This window comes from Hypomesus transpacificus, chromosome 18 (genome assembly GCF_021917145.1).
Source record: "Hypomesus transpacificus isolate Combined female chromosome 18, fHypTra1, whole genome shotgun sequence".
Lineage (NCBI taxonomy): Eukaryota > Metazoa > Chordata > Actinopteri > Osmeriformes > Osmeridae > Hypomesus > Hypomesus transpacificus.
The window spans coordinates 10,045,738-10,055,389 of NC_061077.1; positions in this window are offsets into that span (position 1 = coordinate 10,045,738).

Consider the following 9,652-nt stretch of genomic DNA (forward strand, 5'->3'; position numbering starts at 1 on the left):
CACAGACAGAATCTTAACTAGATCCGGCAAACAGTCTCAATAGATAGCGTTGCATAAATCCCAAAGGATATAACCCTGCATGTTTGTACCCCTGCACACAAAGTTGTGACATGACTGTAAAAGGCACATTTGTACATTGATTATCCCGCCTAATTAATAGTGGCTTTCTGAGCATGCTATGTATTTCAATTACTCTTGAAATTATGCTGAACATGGACATGTTTCTAGATCAGGGGAAAGTTACATTGTTGTCTATGTCAGTCCTCATTGAAAACAAATGCTGTTGATTCTGTTGACCACAAGGAAATGGTCCTTTGCTGCTCTGAACAATCTTTAAGTTCCTGTTCCTCTCCCACTGACTGTCCCAGTGTTGCTGGTGATTGGACAGGGCAGAGTTATTTCCCTTCGGCCCTCGGCAGCAGGGAGAGAGCACTTCCAGCTGGAGATGGCTGACAGATTGCACCTAATTGGTATGCAGTGTACAGCCAGCCCAATGTTGTCACTCCCCCTCATTGCCAGACAGTGATTACCGATAGACAAGGGAAGGGCCTTGATCAATATGGAGGGAAAAAATACCTGATGGGATATCGGAGGGCAGAAGTCGGATCAGAGCAGCTCTAGATTACCTCCCATCCAATTCCAAACAGACGGGAGCTCTGAGGCCTGATGGCCTCTGGGCGAGGCGCACCGTTTGTTTGATGGACTTTGAAAAAGAGCCGTAGCAGGAAGAGAGCTTGCTGTGTGGTGACACGTCACGTGACTCCCCAGGGGATGTGAGCACAGAGCACTCAGACTGAGAGGGGCTGCTGTTGAACAAGGTGCTTGACGGGTTCTGATCTATGATCAACAGACCCTTGAACATTCCTGAACTCTGATCACTACTTGCAGTCAGGTTGTAGCTGGTGTAGCAACAGTATTGTATATCCCCCAGCAGATTAAATTGGCAATGGAAGCGATGCCCTGAAAAGATAGACTTGAGATTGATAGTAAATCATATCAATTTAAACTGTTTAAACCTGTTGTTCAGTTCAGAATCTATCTCGTATTTTGACAAGGTTAAATAAAGACAATGAGATTCAAGGATAAATTATTCATCTTAATGTTTCCCAGCCTTTTTACATTTAGCGGAACACTTCTCCACCTCACGTTAAGTCTTGTTTGCCAACTATTCCCTCATATGACTTTCATCGTCTCCCAGTGGGCAGCATGAACACATCCATTGCCAAACACATTTTATTCATCATTGCTTTAGGGCTTGTAATGGAAATGTTGGTCATATGCATAGATGTATGTGTATGAAATCTATAATCTTCTATGTTCATTGGTAAGAGACAGGAAGGGAAGGTAATTAAGTTGAGTTCAAAGGAATGTGAGGTGCTGATGGCTCTGTGGGCAGCTTGCCCTGGGGGATGGGTGAAGCATTTTATATGGCCTTCTGTCCTCTGGTTACTGTAAGGGGTCAATGAGACAGTTGCTCTGAACTTTGGCTAGAAGGACTGTGTCCTGTTTCATTGTTTGTGTTAATTAAAAGTATTGTTTGAAGATGGTCACACAAAGGACAGTTGACCATTTGACTGGTCAACCCCTGTGGCTTTATTATCTACTGCTCTGGGGAGAGCTGTGACATCAAAGAACAGTGAAACAATCGCTAGGGAGATGTATTGTTTCAAACTGTCACCAAGTTGAGTTGGCCAATCACAGAGTTTGTTTCATTGATTGATTGACCATATAGAATGCCATTTGATCTTAAGTTTATATAAGGCAGTGCATGAGTGCTGGCTGATCATCACTCTTGCGAACGATTTGTGGCTATCACACCCTTCGCCAAGACGGATCACAAAGTACTTTGTTTAAATCATATGTAATTGTATAGTCTAATAAATTGTATTAAAACCATATCCCTTGACTATTCAGATCGACACAGTGCCACTCGAATTCTTCCTTTACACTTGGTGCCGGAACTCGGAATCCTCGTCTGCTCAGCGTTTAACAGACTTCTCCCTCTGATGGCGATTTGATCAATCCGGCTGGAACAGCTGCCTTAACCTCCAAAATTTTTCGGAGACAGCGGGGCCGATTCTAGGGGAGTTTTACTGGTTACGCTGTTGCTGACGCGGGGTCTTAAAGAAACAGGTGAGATATTCTTTTTGGTCACTGTGTGATATTGAATTGTCTAAATATGGTTATAGGCTATTGTCAATAATTCGGTTAAAAGTTAGTAATTGGGCAGTGGTCTGAGGAACAGTGTCCTGTACGTGTGAGTCGTACGAATTAATGAGGTACGGTTGTTGAACCTATCTTTTACGTGAGAGTCGTAAAAAACAAATCTGCAGAGTGTGTCGACGGACATACATAGAGGTCGTGTGTTTGACGAAACAACACAGAGGGAGAAAAAATTCACATGTGATATCGTGTTATGTGTTTCTTGGAGACCCTAAGGATTAGAATATGTTGGATTGGTGATAGTTTGAGAAGTTGTATTGGCAATTGTGGTCATAACAGTTCTTATTTATTACTAAGGCGCTACATGATGTCTAAGTCCAGAAGAGAAGTGGAAAAGTATACTTGTGAGAACCGGTAACCAGCTGAGTTAAAAATAAAAAAAAAGATAAAGAAAAGAAGTTAGGAAGTAGGTATAGGCCTATGAAGTTTGTAAACGCGCGTGTTCATTTTTGTTTTACTTGCAAGTTATGTTTTTTGAGGTTAAAAGAAGTATGGGTAGTAATTAATGGTGTCAACGTAAAAGCTATATCTACAAATTACAAAAATCAAAATTTTAAATTCTTTTTATTTTGGTTTGAACGTTTGTAATTTACGATTGTAGGCTATTCGGTAAGGGTATATGTTCATTGACAAGTTGTGAAATCGGAATTTGAGAGTAAAAAAAAAAAAAAAAGAAAGGAAGGGTGTAATTGTGTCTTTATGTTCCTTCGTTGGTTATTGTTGGTTCAATGTGTTCAAATATGGATTGTAATTCGAAAATGAATAGGGCTAAAGATTGGTCTGGAGGCAGAATTAACCTGTCCAAACATCGATTACATAAAGCAAAAGTATGGTAACGATAGTTTATTGCAAATGCAAATATGGATTGATATATGTGGATTTCGGAGTGTGGGTTCATTTTGTTGTGAAATTATGAAAAGCTTGTGCAGAGAGAAATTGTTACACGATTTGGAAAATAATAGATGTTAGCTTGGTTGGATGGCTTTTCAGAATTGGATGGAGGTAGGTAGAGTCAAAGAGAAATAGATATTAGAACAGATAGTGTGGGGAAATTTTCATCTATTTCCACACAGATTCACGATTCAAATTGTATGGCTGTTCCGCAGACAAACTTTGCGGTGAGTATTCATCCGTAGCCCGTAGTGGTTAGCGGGTGGATGCGCAGGCGCATTAGGTCTTGCTGGCTAAGCGAGAAGAAACTGAGGTCAGACGTTTGTCTTACGACTGAAGTGTTTTCTGACAGACTGTTGTCTAAGATAAGTCAAGAAAGCAGGATCCTGGAATTTGTTTATAGATTTGCTTTGGATTCCCGCAAATATTGCGGCTTGTGCTTTGACTTGCACTATTGCACTATTGCCTATTATTCAAAAGAAGGAGAAGTTAAAGTCCCCTCCGGTACAAAAGGGTTTGAGTCCCTGAACGAGTTTAAGAATGTTATAGGCTTGGGTGGCAATGCTTCTGTCTCGAGGGACAGCACTGAGTTACGATTCATCAAAGTGAATGCAGAACATGTTTAAATGTGGTTGGAAAACATGTAGGAAAGTCGAAGACACAAAGTTAGGCCAACACGATTGGATAGGAATGGTCAATCTATGTTGAGCACAAAATGTGTGGTTTGATTGGGTGTATTGAGCATTATGGACGTGAATGTACGGAGATGTGTCATCACTGTTGAAAGTTTTCTGGAAATTGGGGGCAAACTCGCAAATTCTTGCCGAACTGGTGACGAAGGCTACTATGTTGACACACGTACACAGATGAAACACTTGGGAGAGACTTTGTTATATTCTCTTCAGATTCTTATGGATGTTTATCGGTTATGACATCGTTGGTAGAGGAGTGACGATTGACTTGTTATATTGTTTTACAACTGTGTGTTAACCGATATTTGATGTTAGATTTTACATCTGTCTGATTTGTTTTGAGGATGGAGACATCTGTGTTTTTGAAAATGCTAATGCTAATTCTTTGGCTGAATTCTCCATTTGAAAAGAGGCGCATGCGCTTGAGTCTAGCGGCTCATTCTGCGTGCAGTGGCCCACAACATCATGAGTGATAAAAAAAAAAAAAGAGAAAACAAAAAATACACTCATCTGAAAGAGAATTTGACGTTGAAAATAGAAATGTATTGGTTTGAAACACATGTGTGTTTCTGTTTCTTTGTCAAAGTTAAGAAAATATTGTGAGTTGGCATACTTTTGATTTGGAAATCATGTACAGACCGAGTTTCTATCTTATGAGCTTGATTCGATATTGGATTAGTAGGCTATTGCGCTGCTAAATTTCGGTTCTTGGGTCAGATAATTGGTAAAGGCCAGTTTTGGCAACGAAAGCGATATTCATTCGAAGAATTACAATCCAAGGTTATTGAAACGTTTATAGAGTTTTTATGTGTTCAAACGGAAATTTCAGTTTATGTTGTTAAAGGAATGTTTTTTGTTTAGGCCTACGTATTGAATTTATCTGGAAATGTTGCTTCGGTTTTGTGTTGTGTGAATGAGGTTACTGTAATATCTACGTTTGATTGTAACATGTGCGTACTAGATATCCATTGACATGGAAGCAATTGATGGTTTTTATTTTCATTTATGTGGGAAGTTCACAGATGTGATGGTTGTTTAAAGAAATATGTAAAGGGTTATGAAGACGTGATTAGAAAGGTTGATATGATTTTAGTTCCGTTTTAGGCCAGCCTGTTGAACGAAGTCTGTAACAAATTGTTAGGATAGCTTTGGGATCTGAGAGGAAAAGATCAAAGCTGTGACTTTGTTAGCTAGCTAATGGCTAACAACGAAAACGTGGAGAAAGTGCATTTTGCTGTCCTGAGACCGAGGAGAGTCCAGGAAGTTGAATTTGCAATTGTGGTAACGACATTTGTAGCTAACAAATTTACAGACAGATTCAACAGCGATGGCGGCGGGTACAGGCTAGTAAAGGAATTACAGCTTGAAATTTGAGATCCAGTATGGGAAGCGTATGACGCATGCGCAGATGTAAATTTGAGAAATTGACAAAGACGCAAATTTAGAGTATTGGATGTAATTTGGTTTTGAAATGAGAAAGAGAAGATTATTACAATGTACTTTTATTTGAGTTTGATTGTAATGTGGTTTTAAGTTTTATTTGGGTGTTTTCTCAGAGCCTGTCACAAGGTTTGGGATGAACAGTTAGGCTGTGATGAGGATGTTTTATTGTGGTATTGATGCATGAAGAGGGTTATTATAACTTTTGGGTTTGAAATGATTTGGAAAGACTCATTATGTCTGATAAATTGTGGTTTTGATGGTTTGTGCTAATTAGCCTGTTTTGGACTGCAGCCAAAGCAAGTTATGAAGCTCTACCTATCTAACCTATGTAGAAATATACAGGGGGTATAAGTTTGGCTAAGATTTATGTTTCATTTTGGAATCATGCAGATTAAATTCTGATTTGGGGTAGTGGATGGTTTTCCTAATGTCTTGGACAAAGAGAGATTTGATTTGGTGAATTTAAATACAGAAAAATAGAAGAGAATCTCAAATATAAAGGTAGTAATTTGAACGGTTCCTAAAGTGTTTTTAAGAAAAGATAATAAGAGATTAAAAGTTGAGGTTATTTTTAATTTGGTTGTTTTTTAAAATAGTTTGATTCTCTAAAGATTGGTTCAAAAGTTGGTTGCTTCAGTGTAAGCTTGTCAATTCATAAAAGGGAAAAGAGTTAAACACATTATCTGATAGTTAATACTTCATTGGTGTTACATATGAATTTGGGAAAGGTATGGAAACAGGGAGTTTCTTATTTTCACCTGTAGAACAACTTGCTGTATGCAAATGTGGGGTTCACTCTAACAATGATGATTATTTCACAGAGAAATGCTAGTGCTGAAACTAGCTGGAGCAGTTTCTAGACTACCTGCAAGCAATGATGAACTAACTAGAATATGTTTTTGATGTTGACATATGTTTACAGGAAGTGCTGAGATGGTGTTGCCATGTTCTGATAAGCTTAACTTAACAAATTTGGGTCTACAGGAGTCTTTCGAGAAATTGTTGTGTGACTTTGTTAGAATATTTGTCACAGATTCTTTAAGGGAAGCGCGGGCTTCTTAGAGAGAAAGAGATGACGTTTAGTAATTTATGACTGACTGATGACTGACTGATCCAAACAGAAAGTGACTATGGGGGTTTTATGGTTTTATGACTTTAGTGTCAGAAGTTTGGCTCTGTGGTAAGATTGTGGGGGTTTGATGAAATACTGCTAAGTTGAAAATGTTTGACTGTATTTAACCCAGAGTGAGAATTGTGTTTTGTTTGAGTATATTTAACAAGAATTACAGAATGCAGCAGACGGATGGAGAAAGGAATGGTGGAATGGAGATTTGGACTAATCCACAAGAAAATGCATTTTGGAAAAAGGAAGGATATGAGAATGAAATGGAGGTTGTATGGTCTGCATAACACATTTATCTTGAGATTTTGCTCAGTTAACACATGGAAAGATCATGCCTCTACAGTTTGTGTGATATATTAATTTTAACATACATGGGGATTTGTAATGAATGCATATTCATTTTGTTAGACTCATATGTGGAACAAGTAATATGGGAAAGGGAATTTAACACGTTAAGCTTCACGTTTAAGGTTAGAGAAACTATTTGATTATTGATAGGAGTTTTTTAGAGTTACATTTTGGAGAAGTGATACTGTTTCATGATTGTTGATGATTGATAGAAGAAGTTGTTGGAAGAAGTTTTAGACATTTCAGGCAGATTTGGGCTCAGTGGTCAAGCTTTTGGTAATTTAGATTATTCTTCAATTAGATTTTTCTTTTCTTTGAGGATATATAATGATAATGGGTCACACTTGGTTAAGGAAGTTATTTTTGGAGTTGATAGGAGTCAACATTGTGTCAATTACTTCAGTTGAATGAGAAAATGGGATCTTGAAGATGAAGTCGGACGACAAGAAGTCAGTTAACTTTTTAACTGACCTTTGTGAGTGTGCTTGTTTATCACTGTGCAACCCTTTGTAGTGTACTTTGTGTGAGATTCACAGGCAGGTGGAGGTTATTCTTCTTCCGGTGACTGGACCGCTGCATGATTTGATACCAGGGGACTGGATCGTGGTGAAGGACCTGAAACGCAAGTCCTGGTACCATACCAGATTCTCCTGACGACTAATCCGGCGGTTAGGATCGAGGGGAGAGCAACGTGGATACACGCTAACCATGGCGAGCGTGCGCCTTGCCTGGAGACGGAAGGAGAGGATGCGCGTTCTGCGTAGTACCAAGGAAAACTCAGAGTCTGTGCGCATAGTGCAGTTCTTTGAAAGTTGCTGTGAGCAATTTGATCGTCGTTTGCAATTGGTTTGACTAGACTACACTGCCTGAAAGAAGATTGCCTATAGCCAACTGAAGATGGAAGAAGAGGTCAATGTGAATGATAGTATGAAATCAGATTTACAGAAGAAGATATTAATGTGTTTGCTTCTGATGTTCTAAATATAAGGGTATGTTTAGATTGATGGGAATACATTTGCTTTGTGTATGTTTGTATTCGGTATGGATGTTTTTTACTGAGTTGCATTGCATACTTCTTTTGATGTTGATTTTTATTTTTCTCAATGCACTGTTTGAATTATGGTGTTGTTTTAAAAAAAAAAGAATGGAAATGTAATGGAAATGTTGGTCATATGCATAGATGTATGTGTATGAAATCTATAATCTTCTATGTTCATTGGTAAGAGACAGGAAGGGAAGGTAATTAAGTTGAGTTCAAAGGAATGTGAGGTGCTGATGGCTCTGTGGGCAGCTTGCCCTGGGGGATGGGTGAAGCATTTTATATGGCCTTCTGTCCTCTGGTTACTGTAAGGGGTCAATGAGACAGTTGCTCTGAACTTTGGCTAGAAGGACTGTGTCCTGTTTCATTGTTTGTGTTAATTAAAAGTATTGTTTGAAGATGGTCACACAAAGGACAGTTGACCATTTGACTGGTCAACCCCTGTGGCTTTATTATCTACTGCTCTGGGGAGAGCTGTGACATCAAAGAACAGTGAAACAATCGCTAGGGAGATGTATTGTTTCAAACTGTCACCAAGTTGAGTTGGCCAATCACAGAGTTTGTTTCATTGATTGATTGACCATATAGAATGCCATTTGATCTTAAGTTTATATAAGGCAGTGCATGAGTGCTGGCTGATCATCACTCTTGCGAACGATTTGTGGCTATCACACCCTTCGCCAAGACGGATCACAAAGTACTTTGTTTAAATCATATGTAATTGTATAGTCTAATAAATTGTATTAAAACCATATCCCTTGACTATTCAGATCGACACAGTGCCACTCGAATTCTTCCTTTACAGGCTTCATAGATTAATATTCAGCCAACTGAATGTTCATCCCAACTGTCAACCACAAACAGAATGATGCTATGCAGATTCACTCAGTCCACTCAAGAAACAATTTTGACTGGAAATAATATGGGTTTCATCATTGAAGCAGCACTGATGGGAGTGTTGTGAGAGAGGTCTCGAGAGGGGGGGGGGATTTGATGAAGATAATTAGTAAAAGTAGAGAGAGGGTTAAGACTATTGGCATGGAACCAACCCCAAGTACAGAATATTTAATATATATTGAACAACTCAAGCCCTGCCAATTTATCTTACGTGTGATATTGAGATATTGTCAGTCAGAGACAATGCTTCAGTTGAAAGGGTCAGGAGAAGGATGTGGAATACAACAAGTGTATCAGCAACGGTAGCACCATGGCCCAAAGGTCTCCTGCACCACAGGCATAATGACATCATTAGTACTGGACACTAATTAGGATTAATGCCCGTCCTCATCAGGTCCACCAGCACTTCTCCCTCTCAAATCTTCCTCTCTGTCAGCTCACACTATTCACAGGGTCGTTCCTGACTGCCTTTACAGAGGCTCTTATGAGTTATTGACCTGCGATACATACGTTATAATACACACCATGGGGTGTGAGTCACTTCATTCTGTTCAGAAATCCAAGAGTTATGAGTCTACGTGCTACATAGAAACGGATGTAAACCTACATTACTACATAACCCCCCTCGTACTAGTACATTTAGTCATTAGTACCGAGCTGGTGCTGTGTCTGCACACACCTTGTGACAACCCAAGCCTATGCTGAAAGATCTAACATGAGCCCATTGCTCTGCGGTCAGGAATAAACAATGCTCCCTCCAAGGTTCAGTTCACCTGAATTACATCTAGAACAGCCTTGAAACAGACAGCACGGGCTGCACACACCAAAGGAATATATGGCTGTTCTGAGAAACAACAAGTGGTCAGCAAACCAGTGAATCACCCAGTGTGACTAATGGCAGGTTGATTGATCTAGGCCCCAAGGAAACCCAGCCATACTTTCTCTCCATCTCTTATTTTTTTAATCGGGAAGCTGTCGGTAGACCATGGAAAGGCT